This window comes from Pteropus alecto, unplaced genomic scaffold (genome assembly GCF_000325575.1).
Source record: "Pteropus alecto unplaced genomic scaffold, ASM32557v1 scaffold21, whole genome shotgun sequence".
In the NCBI taxonomy this organism is placed as follows: Eukaryota; Metazoa; Chordata; class Mammalia; order Chiroptera; family Pteropodidae; genus Pteropus; species Pteropus alecto.
The window spans coordinates 15069322-15079617 of record NW_006436282.1 but is presented as its reverse complement, the minus strand read 5'-3'; the positions used below and the strand labels follow the sequence as shown (position 1 = coordinate 15079617).

General features: G+C 39.3%; 2 pseudogenes; both read left to right on the top strand.

Moving 5' to 3' along the window:
- The first annotated feature begins 857 nt into the window (after positions 1-857).
- On the top strand, positions 858-976 carry LOC112479982 (annotated as a pseudogene).
- Positions 977-2991: 2015 nt separating this feature from the next.
- Positions 2992-3469, top strand: LOC102894394 (annotated as a pseudogene).
- The last annotated feature ends 6827 nt before the right edge of the window (positions 3470-10296 follow it).

Sequence of the window (10296 nt, the reverse complement as noted above, 5' to 3'; positions counted from 1 at the left end):
GATCTTATTTGCTCCTTTCGGACTTTAACCCACCAGGACAATCCCAGCAGGGACCCAAATCCTAGATGGATGATAGTAGTGTGGGGCAGGATCGCCATTCCCCTGGCAGGCCAGGGAAGACTGCAGCATTCCAGAGATGTCAACCAACGTGAGTGGCAGAGCTGGGACTGCCTTGCAAAGTGCAAGAGAGGGAGTGCGGATGTACCGGGAAGGCGACGTTCAGGTTAAAGGCCTTAGACTTCCCATTAGGATCTAACTCGAGCTCTCCGAGACCAGGCTGCCCCCAGCAGCACCAGCATGATCTTGCGCTGGGGCAGCCGGGCCATCCTGAACCACCGCTCACTGCACAGAGAGGGCCCTTACGAAGGCAGACCCTGTGGTATATAAACAACCCAACCGAATTATTGCACTACAATAAGAAAACATGTTTTCAGTTAGAGAATATGTGCTGATTAATTCAGCCAAGAGTTTTTGAAGGTCCGTTAAGTCAGAAACTTATTGTTTAAGCAAAACTGGAACATCACTTAGTTTCCCAGAACACCTTCTTTTTCTAATGATTAGTCAAGTGACTTGTCCAAGATTTACTCCATGGTTGGTAACTTGTACACAGGGTCTTGGAATATTTTATAGGAAATTTATTTAAAAATACTCAGTGCGTCAGCCAAGAGTTTTTGAAGGTCCGTTAAGTCAGAAACTTATTGTTTAAGCAAAACTGGAACATCACTTAGTTTCCCAGAACACCTTCTTTTTCTAATGATTAGTCAAGTGACTTGTCCAAGATTCACTCCATGGTTGGTAACTTGTACACAGGGTCTTGGAATATTTTATAGGAAATTTATTTAAAAATACTCTATGTGGTCTATGGCCATGCTACCCTGAACAAGCCCGATCCCATCTGATCTTGGAAGCTAAGCAGGGTCAGGCCTGGTTAGTACTTGGATGGGAGACCACCTAGGAAGACCAAGTACTGTAGGCATAAAAAAATAAAATAATAAAGTAATAAGGGATTGTAAGCTGACAAGGTCCTTGCAATCTGTGAGGTCAACCAAGGGTTGCTTTGCCTAAAAAAAAAAAAAAACAACAACCACGATGCAGCTATCATTTATCTCTTGCTGCAGGAGAGGATGCTAGGCAGACCCTAAAACAATACCCAGTGGAAAGATCATTAGGTAGGTTACACTGTAGCATCAACGTGGCGAGGCCGTCTTCTCCATCTTGTCTTACCCGCAGAAAACCAACGCAACAACACTAACAGTACACATAAGTTTTGGGTGAAATCCTCATTCAGTAGCCCTTTGACAAACTTTCATCTACCACGGATTAGGTCTTATTCTTCATTTTCACTGAATAATTATCTAATAGAAAAAGTAATAAATGATAATCATAAATGGAATCCACCACCTTGCAACTTCTATTCTAGACCAGAGCTGCTTTCTGCTTGGTAGTCACTTTTCTCTCTTGTGTGATGGAATGTTTAGATGAAGCAATCTGCTCAGATTTCAGCCATAAACACACACCTTTTCATTCAGGAGCTTGTGTAACGATTTTTCCTAAGGTCAATTACTAAATCTAAAAACTTGCTGATCTTGTTTTATACCATTATAATTTTCCTTATCAGTCCCTCCAATGTCTTTTGCAGGGCTGAATCAAGCATGATATTCTTTTTATTTGTATTTTTGTTTCATTGTTACCCTCTTAATATAAACCTCTTTGATTGCTATCAACTGTAAAAACTGTTCCTGGCTAAATACAATAGATGTATCTCTGAAGCATTACATGCAAATTGAATTTTTGTAAACTGAATCACATTTATTCTTAGACTATAATTTCAGAAGTATAGTTCAAAAGAATGTACATTGCTTCAAGAGATGGTGAAATAATTTCAGATGCCTATTTGGAATTATTAAATGAATATGCCTACATCTTTCACTTTGTATAGAACATATGTGGTAGGATCAATAAATGAGACATGAAAAAAATCCACTAACATTTTACCTGAATAATAAACACATTTAAAAAATTTTATTTATTTATTTATATCTATCTATCTATTTATTTATTTATTTATTTTTTTGGTAGAAACGCTACCTGCATTTAAAATTCATGATGCAGAATTCAAGTTGATGCTTTCTCTGGCTGTGGTTGATTCAATTACTTCACTCACAGGGATTAGGCTTGGAGCCCAATTCTATGCAATTTACATTTTGCCATTAGCTTATTTTGACAGTTTGGGATTGTCACTTGGAATGTTGAATCCACTTCTGACCTTGTCTAACACCTCAGAAATATTTCCATTTTCTCTTTTCAACATGAGTCAATATAGTCCAGGATATAAATCCTACTGAAAAATTCAAAGGGGAGAGGGATATAGATATAGAATGAAACTGACTTTGTTGAGTGTCTTCTATGTCGAGTTCAAAGCCAGGTGCTCTAGAAACATTATTTCTCATTTCATCCTACATCAAAGCTAGGAAGAATATTATTGCTTCCATTTGACGGTTGAGGAAACTGGTTTAGAGACTTTAATGAACCTGCCTGAAGACACACAGTAATAATGGCAGCATGGTATAAGGGAGGAGTGGGGATTTGGGAATCAATTAGACACTGGATTTGAGTACCTGCCTGACACTGGGAAAGATGTTCCCTAAGTCTCAGCTTCTCTATATACAAAAGATATCTTCTTCCAGATTCATTGTGAAAGTAAAAAATAATATACGCACAATACCTAGCATACAATAGGTGCTCAATAAATTACGGCAATGGTTTATATACTGAACTCAAATTCACAGCCAGTGCTCTTTACAGGACAAAATCCATTTAAAATGGCGGCGTACCTAAGGAAACCGAGAAACCTCATAATAATCCCTCAAAGAATGGTGTTCTTAGAAAAAGTCCATGAAAAACTGAGGTATGTTTTTTTTTTTCTTCTCCTAGATAGCCCTAACAAAAATCAGCAAAAAGAACAAAGTGGCCAATGGTCTTCAGAGCAACATGCTCAAGTTTTATTGTGACTACTGTGATACATACCTCACCCATGACCCTCCATCTGTGAGAAAGACACACTGCAATGGAAGGAGACACAAAGAGAATGTGAAAGTCTACTATCAGAAACGGATAGAAGAGCAGGCTCAGAGCCTGATTGAGAAAACAACTGTGGCATTTCAACAAGGAAAGATGCCTCCCATTCCATTCTCTGCTCCTCCTCCTGCAAGGGCAATGATTCCACCTCCCCCCAGTCTCCCGGGTCCTTCTTGCCCTGGTATGATGCTAGCACCCTAGTGGGGGACCCTCCTATGATGCCAATGATGGGCCCTCCTTCTCCTGGGAGGATGCCTGTGGGACCTGCTCCTGGAATGAGGCCACCTATGAGAGGCCACGTGCCAGTGATGCCAGGACCCCCAGTGATGAGACCTCATGCCCATCCCGTGATGGTCTCACCTGGCCAGGAATGACTCGACCAGACAGATAAAGAGAGGGGGGAGCCTCTTTCTATCAGTTTTGTGTTACTTGTTCTACTTCACCAGGAGATGATGGTGCTGTGACTCTGGACGTTTTCTAACAGCATGACAAGGAAGCCTCGCTCCTTCTTCCTATCAAAGAGAAAGTAGTTTTGGAGGGGAGTAGTGGGACAAAAAAAACAAACAAACAAACCAATTTTCATTTGTATGGTGAAATGTGGAAATAAAATTGTCAACTCTTTTAGTTAAAAAAAAAATCAGCAAAAGAGTCAGCAACATAAGAGCCATGAACAAGCTGATTTCTAACCCTGACTCCAACATGAGCCGCATGATCTTGGATGAGTCGTTTAATCCTCTGAACATCAGTTTCTTTATATTAAAATTGCAAAGCTGGATGAGATAATCGTTCAGATGCCTTCTAGCTTTAAAAGTCTATGATTCTCATTTGACCAGAACCTGGGAGACAAATCCCAAGTCTTCTTTGTGTGACTCTTTAATAAGCCTGTCAGACAGAACTAAACATAAAGAAGTGAATGATCAGTTGATCATTTAAAAGCCCATTTCCTCATTCTCTGTTCCAGTTTATCAGGAATCTTGTCATTGAACCATACATGTAAGCGAGAGCCAGAAAAAGTACCTACAATAGAGCTGCTTTCAGCCAAGACGGGTTGAAACCAACCAAAGTTGATGATGAGAGATAACTGCTGGTCTGCATGTATCGTAGACCATGTAACTCTCCATGTCAAATTAAAAATTGAAAAGGCTCTTTGAACAACAAGAGCAGCTTTTCTGTAGCTTCAGTATCTGCCATCAGCAAACAAAATTAACCATCTGAGGGCCTTTCAATAAAGGACTCACCCGCTGTTGCATTTTGTCAGGTCCACAAATCTGTGCGGTAATGGATATAAGGATATGTCAGCATCAGCCACTGTTTAAAACACCTGGCCCAGTACTCTCCTCCAACGGGCCTTTACAGTGGTTATTGACTAAACCAAAAAGCAAAAAGGTATAATTGATTAAAATTATCTTGACTCCTGCTTAATCTTTTCGATGTATATATTTCCAATCCAATCTTTAAGAGAGTATGATTCAGTAACTCAAGTCAATAAATATTAATAGAGTATCTGCTATTTGCTAAGGTCTGAGGTAGGCATTGTGGAGACAGAGCAAAGACAAAGGACTTTTAAATGAACAAAACATGATATCTGCCTTAAAGAAACTAACAGTTTAATAATTTCCCTACCTATAAAGCATGTTTGAGCTCTAAGACTTAAACATGGGAACATAGCTAAATTTTTTTTTAAAAAAGGGTTGAAATGAATGTTCTCTACGGATGGAAGAAGCTCAGTCCACTGGGAGAGATGTTGACGGGTGTGAGGGAGGAAGGACGGACAGTCCCGCATTATTCTCCATCCTTTAGGTCAAGGTTGATGATTCCCTCCACATTTCTTTGGGTTTTGTGACCCCAGTCAGGACGTGGAGAAGGGGGAGGAGCAAGTGGGATGGACAAAGTTGGCAGCAACGTTGTTTTGCGATATGCTTTCATCTCATTCAAATTTATATGTGTGAGAATAAATAAAAGATTAAGAAAGTCTCATTCAGCTGCCCTCTAACTAAAAATATGGCTTTTGGCATAAACAGGAGATAGGTGAAGGGAGAAGCAAGTAAGGGAGATGAGAAATCATTTCTCTCTCTTTAGTTACTCTCTCAGTTATAAGGAAAGAATTAGGCTGATATTTTATGATCTGATTTGGTGACGACATTTAATTTAAAGGCTGATATCTGTACGTGGAGATTTGTGATGTGGAAGATTCTACTCTAAGTATGTTATCTTAGTGATTCATACAGTTTATAATCAGGAACCCTGATTAATTTTTAGATATGTTTTCTTTACACAGTTATTGATATACACAAATCATATGCAGGGTGCATATTTTACTTATCCATATTACATGCAATGAAGGGAATGAACACTGGTTTATACTGAATATATAGCTCATGAGCTTTTAAAATAACTCTTAAATGCTCTTTTAAAAATCAAAATCATATCATGTTCTACATTTTGAACTTGCTAAAGACAATAATTTTTTCCTTTGACGTGTTGTAAAGAAATATGAAACCTTCAGTGAGTCTCAACAAGAAAAACAACACTTGATTGTCAGCATCTCGCTACGTCCCTTCGTGGTCTCCCTACCACTGCCACCCTGATTTAGGATGCAGGGGCCTCTGCAATCACTTCCTGTCTTCCCCCTTCAATCCCTCCCTCCCATACCTGCCAGATTTAGTCATAAACTTCCAGAATCTTCATAACATTCACCTGTGCAGTCTTCAACGTCTCCTCAATGCTTGCAAGGCAAAAACTTAAACACCCGAATTTCACACTCAGAGTTCAACTAACTGGCTCCAGCATACCAGTTCAGCCTTTCTTTGGTCCAGTAAAGCTGGGAATTCACCGTGGAACCTTCATCGACACTCTTCTGCCTAGAGTGCCCTTTCTCTGATTTATCATTCTTTATCCCCTATCTATGCGTTAAAGTCTTTTCACAATTCCCTCCTTGATCACTCCAGCCTAGGAGTCTCACAGCAAGAGTTCTCAAGTCTCGGAAAATGCCATCCTTTCTCATCTCCTCAAATCTCTTACGTTTCTATTTAACTTTCTTTGTCTGGCGTATGTCTTGCTTCTGATGAAGTCAGAGACCATAAATTATATACTCCTTTCTAATCTTCATGCATCTAGGAACATAGGAGCTTTGTTGAGTTTGTGTTTTTTAATATTTTCCCCTTGATAATTTTTTTAAAGGAATCAGTTGATCCACTGTTAGGAAAAGACTGTAAGAATGTTTAGTCAGGTAGAAGAGGAATAGTAACAATCCTCAGAAAGTCAAAGCAGGCTGTTTTCTGCAATGCTGGTAAATAGTTTGGATATACTTGGTCGGTTATTTAACTCACAGAGCAGATATTGGCTAAATTTACATATAATTTGACCTTATTGGAGACACAGTGAAACGGGGATAGTTTTAATGTTACCACCTTTTCTGATGATACCCAATTCCATTAGCCTCCAAAGGAGAACTGTTCCGTTGGAAGGAAATGAGAAAAATTCTGTGAGGTCATCCATGTGGAAAGAGGACTTGCAAAGTCCTTTAACAAAGTAGCACTAAGAATTCTAGGGTTGGCAATGGAAGGAAAATAAGAGCAAAGTAGAGAGGGGCAAAGAACTCTGTGGTCCCCAAACTTAGAGATCCCCATTCTCTTGGGAAATATTTTTAATAATTATTGTTTCCACCAACAGAATGGGCTCAGGGGTATTGCTCTTCCTTTAAAGCTCGAGATCAAGAAAAGATAAGCTACTCTTTCCTCCATCAATCATGACCTTTCCTGTAAAGCTGAAGGATGAATCTCCATGTGGGCTGGAATCACTAACCCATGTCTGTGAATTCTTGTCTCAGAGGTATTTTTACTCTTTGATGGTCATTTCTGGTCCCATCACATGTAAATGAATGTATCAATTTCCTTACAGTGCCTGTCAGGAATTTTGAGAGTTGTCCAGAGATAGAAACAACCTGAAGGACAGAAGGTGTGGCTTCTTCTGGTACGAGGAGAAATGGGCTCCTTATAGCTGGGATAAGAGTTAACTTCAATATAAAGGATCAGGATAATCAACTCAACTCATATTTTTACAAGGGAGAAGGGAATAGACTTTTCCTCATTTCTCCTTCTTCCCACATAGAGCTCTGGTTATTCATTTTAAACTTTAGAATATCCTTTCCCTAACAAAGTAGATCATAAAGTTTGAATTGGAAGGATACAACAGTGTGATCTTTTTAAAAGGAAGTCATTGCTTCTGTACATTTTAAAGACAAACTACACTTGAGTAAGTCATAATAAGGCTGGAGAAAGAGGAGAACTAGTCTTGAAAGATTTAGAAAATAGAAGCATGTACACAATTGTTCACAATATATACAGGAATACTTTCCTTATAAAAAACAGTGATGTGCAATAAAAGTTTCATCAAGCATGGTGCCCATGACCATAACTGAAAATGTAGTAGATATTCAATTGTTATTAGTTGAATACATGAGAGTCCTGGATAGCAGTGATGTAGAATCAAGATCATAATACTTGCCATTTTTGGACACAGCATATGTTATTTACTCTATATTATTTGTAATCCTTACGAGGTTAGAGATAATAGGATTATTAATACTCTTTTTGCAGGTAAGGAAACTTAGATTTAGTGAGGCTAAGTAATTTGCTTGAGGTTATACACTCAATGAATGGTGGAGTCAGTATTTGATTTTAGTGTTCTTACTTAAAATACTTGCTTTTTTTTGGTCCTACCACAGGGGGGAAAAATAACACCTCCAGTAGAAAGACACAGATTCTTTTTTCTAACAAATATCTGTTACCCATTTGATCCCTGCCATGTCAACTTCCTGTTGCCTTCCTTTCCATGATATCGCTATTGCCAGTGTACCTTACGAGAGTCTCAGAGCTTGACTGGCTCAAGACTTCAGACAGCCTCTAAGAGGCTTCCAGATTCGAAGGGGCTCACAGGTAAAAATCTAGATGCAGAAGTATTTAGAGATCGGTGTCAATGCTGCTAAGGGCCTAGATCAAACTTGTAAGAAATTGTTCAACTTAGAAGTGTAGGTGTTAGGGTTTGCATTACTTAGGATGCTTTTTGGCCACAAGTCACAGGAAAATGTGTCTCACAAGAAAAGAACTTCAAAGGTAGAGTAAGTTCCAGGCCCATTACAATCAGCTACCCAATGCTGCCATGAACAACCGAGTTCACTTTCTCTACCATTTGCAATTCTCAGACTTTGCTCTCAGCTGATTTCTCTTATAGATGATACAAGATGGCTGCCAGGGAGAGAAAGAAAGAGGGAGGAGAGGGAGGGAGGGAGATAGGGAGGCAGGGAGAGGGGAGGGAGAAAGAGAGAGAGAGAGAGAGAGAGAGAGAGAGAGAACACATAGGGAAGGGCCATGAAATATTCTTTCCTTCAACCTAATTAGGGTGACAAGTCACATGCCTATTCATGGATTAATAATGATTGCCAGGGGAAAGCCGTGTCCTAATTTGGGAGTAAAAATCTGAAAAAAAAACTGGGAAGTCGTGTTCGGCAGATAGAGGAGTATGGACTCTGGGTGGGTAACATTGAAGTGCTACTCTTAAGAGAAATGGCACGAATGATTTTAAAAAATGAGATAGATACCAATGATCCAATGAGTGGCCAAGTGGACTACATCCTTGAGGCAGATCCTCCCAGCCCAACACATAACTGCAATTTGGGAAAAGTATATAACACACATATTTACATATTTTTAGCTTTTTAAAGGAGGAGTCATAACGTTTTAGCCATTTCATTGGCAAAACTCTGATAAAGGGGATTGCTGTCAGAAATTTACAAAGAATAAAACAATTTATGTAAATAATTACACAGTCAGAGAGACAGCGCTGTTCACTTTGAATAGTCTATATTCATAACTTGCACGAAATGGTCATTTTGTTGTTTTATGTAAATCTTTGACAACTTCCCATTTAATGTCCCTGAACATCCTCATTAGGAGACAGCTCAACCTGATGTGTCAGACTGTAGACCGGGAAGCTAGGTGACCTGAACTGAATTCTCTACCTTGCCACTTAAAAACGAAACAGTCTCAGCCAATCATTTAACTTTCCGCAATTCAGTTTCCTACTCTGCATATAAAATGGAAATGATAAGAAGAACAGTGATAAGGTTGCTCTGAGAATTAAAGGAGATAATAAATATACAATAGTTAGAACAGTGACTAGCCTAGAGTGCCGTATGTGTGATAGATAAAATAAGCACCCCAGTGTTCACAAAGAAATGGTCTACTCTGCCTTTCCTTGTGCACTTTTTACGTCACGTCCCTGGACCCGAGGGCTTACTCCGTTGGGTCCTCAGGGAGGCCCTCTCAAGGCCCCGATTTTGTTCTTTACTCCTGCATAAATAAATGGTCCAAAATCTGCTAGCATCTGACTTCATAGGTCAGCTTTTCTTATTTCACAGAAAACCAAATGGAAGATTGGAATTGCCAGGTGTCTGGTGTTTAATAGGGAATTTTTCCCTTTCCCTCCCCACCATTTTTTTTATAGTTCACCTATCATATTCGTGTGCAATTGAATGCCTTTCCCGTATACTATACTTGCCAACTCTATCTCTAGTAATTATTCTGTTTTAGTCCACTGCAATGTACCTGCCAACAATCTGAAATGTGCAGGTGGTGGCTGCTCAGCACTGCCTGCCTCACTCCCTCTCCCATTTGCATGCACCCTGTGGTGGCAACCTAATGTGATGGCTCTGACACCACGCACAATGGAGACAATGACAGGAGGCCAGGACTGCACAAGTGCCTCTTCTATTTACCATCCAGATGATTTTTTTTTTTTTTTGTATTCCCTTTCCCTTCTTTTCCTCAAAGAGAAAGTAAGAGCCTGCACACACTATGCTTTATGCACTTGTAAAATACAGGAAAGTAAATGTCCTTGGTGCCTCAGGAGGAATATAGCCCCTTGCACCCCCTCCAAATAAACTTCATATCTACTCTAAACAATTAAACAACACAATTCATTGGTGACCCCTTTTGACTCATGAGAGTACATTTTTTTTTGACTTGTCAAAATACGGAATATAGAATACAAAAATTTATTCTATATTCCTTTAGGGAATGCAACATATAACAGCTAAAAACGATGGGTTTTGCTCTAACATGCCATTTTTGCTCATCGATTCCTTTCTCTTTATTTTCTCCAAAAAAATCCTTCAGGGTTGGAATTTTCTAAGATTGGACTGAACTTAACCATTATCTA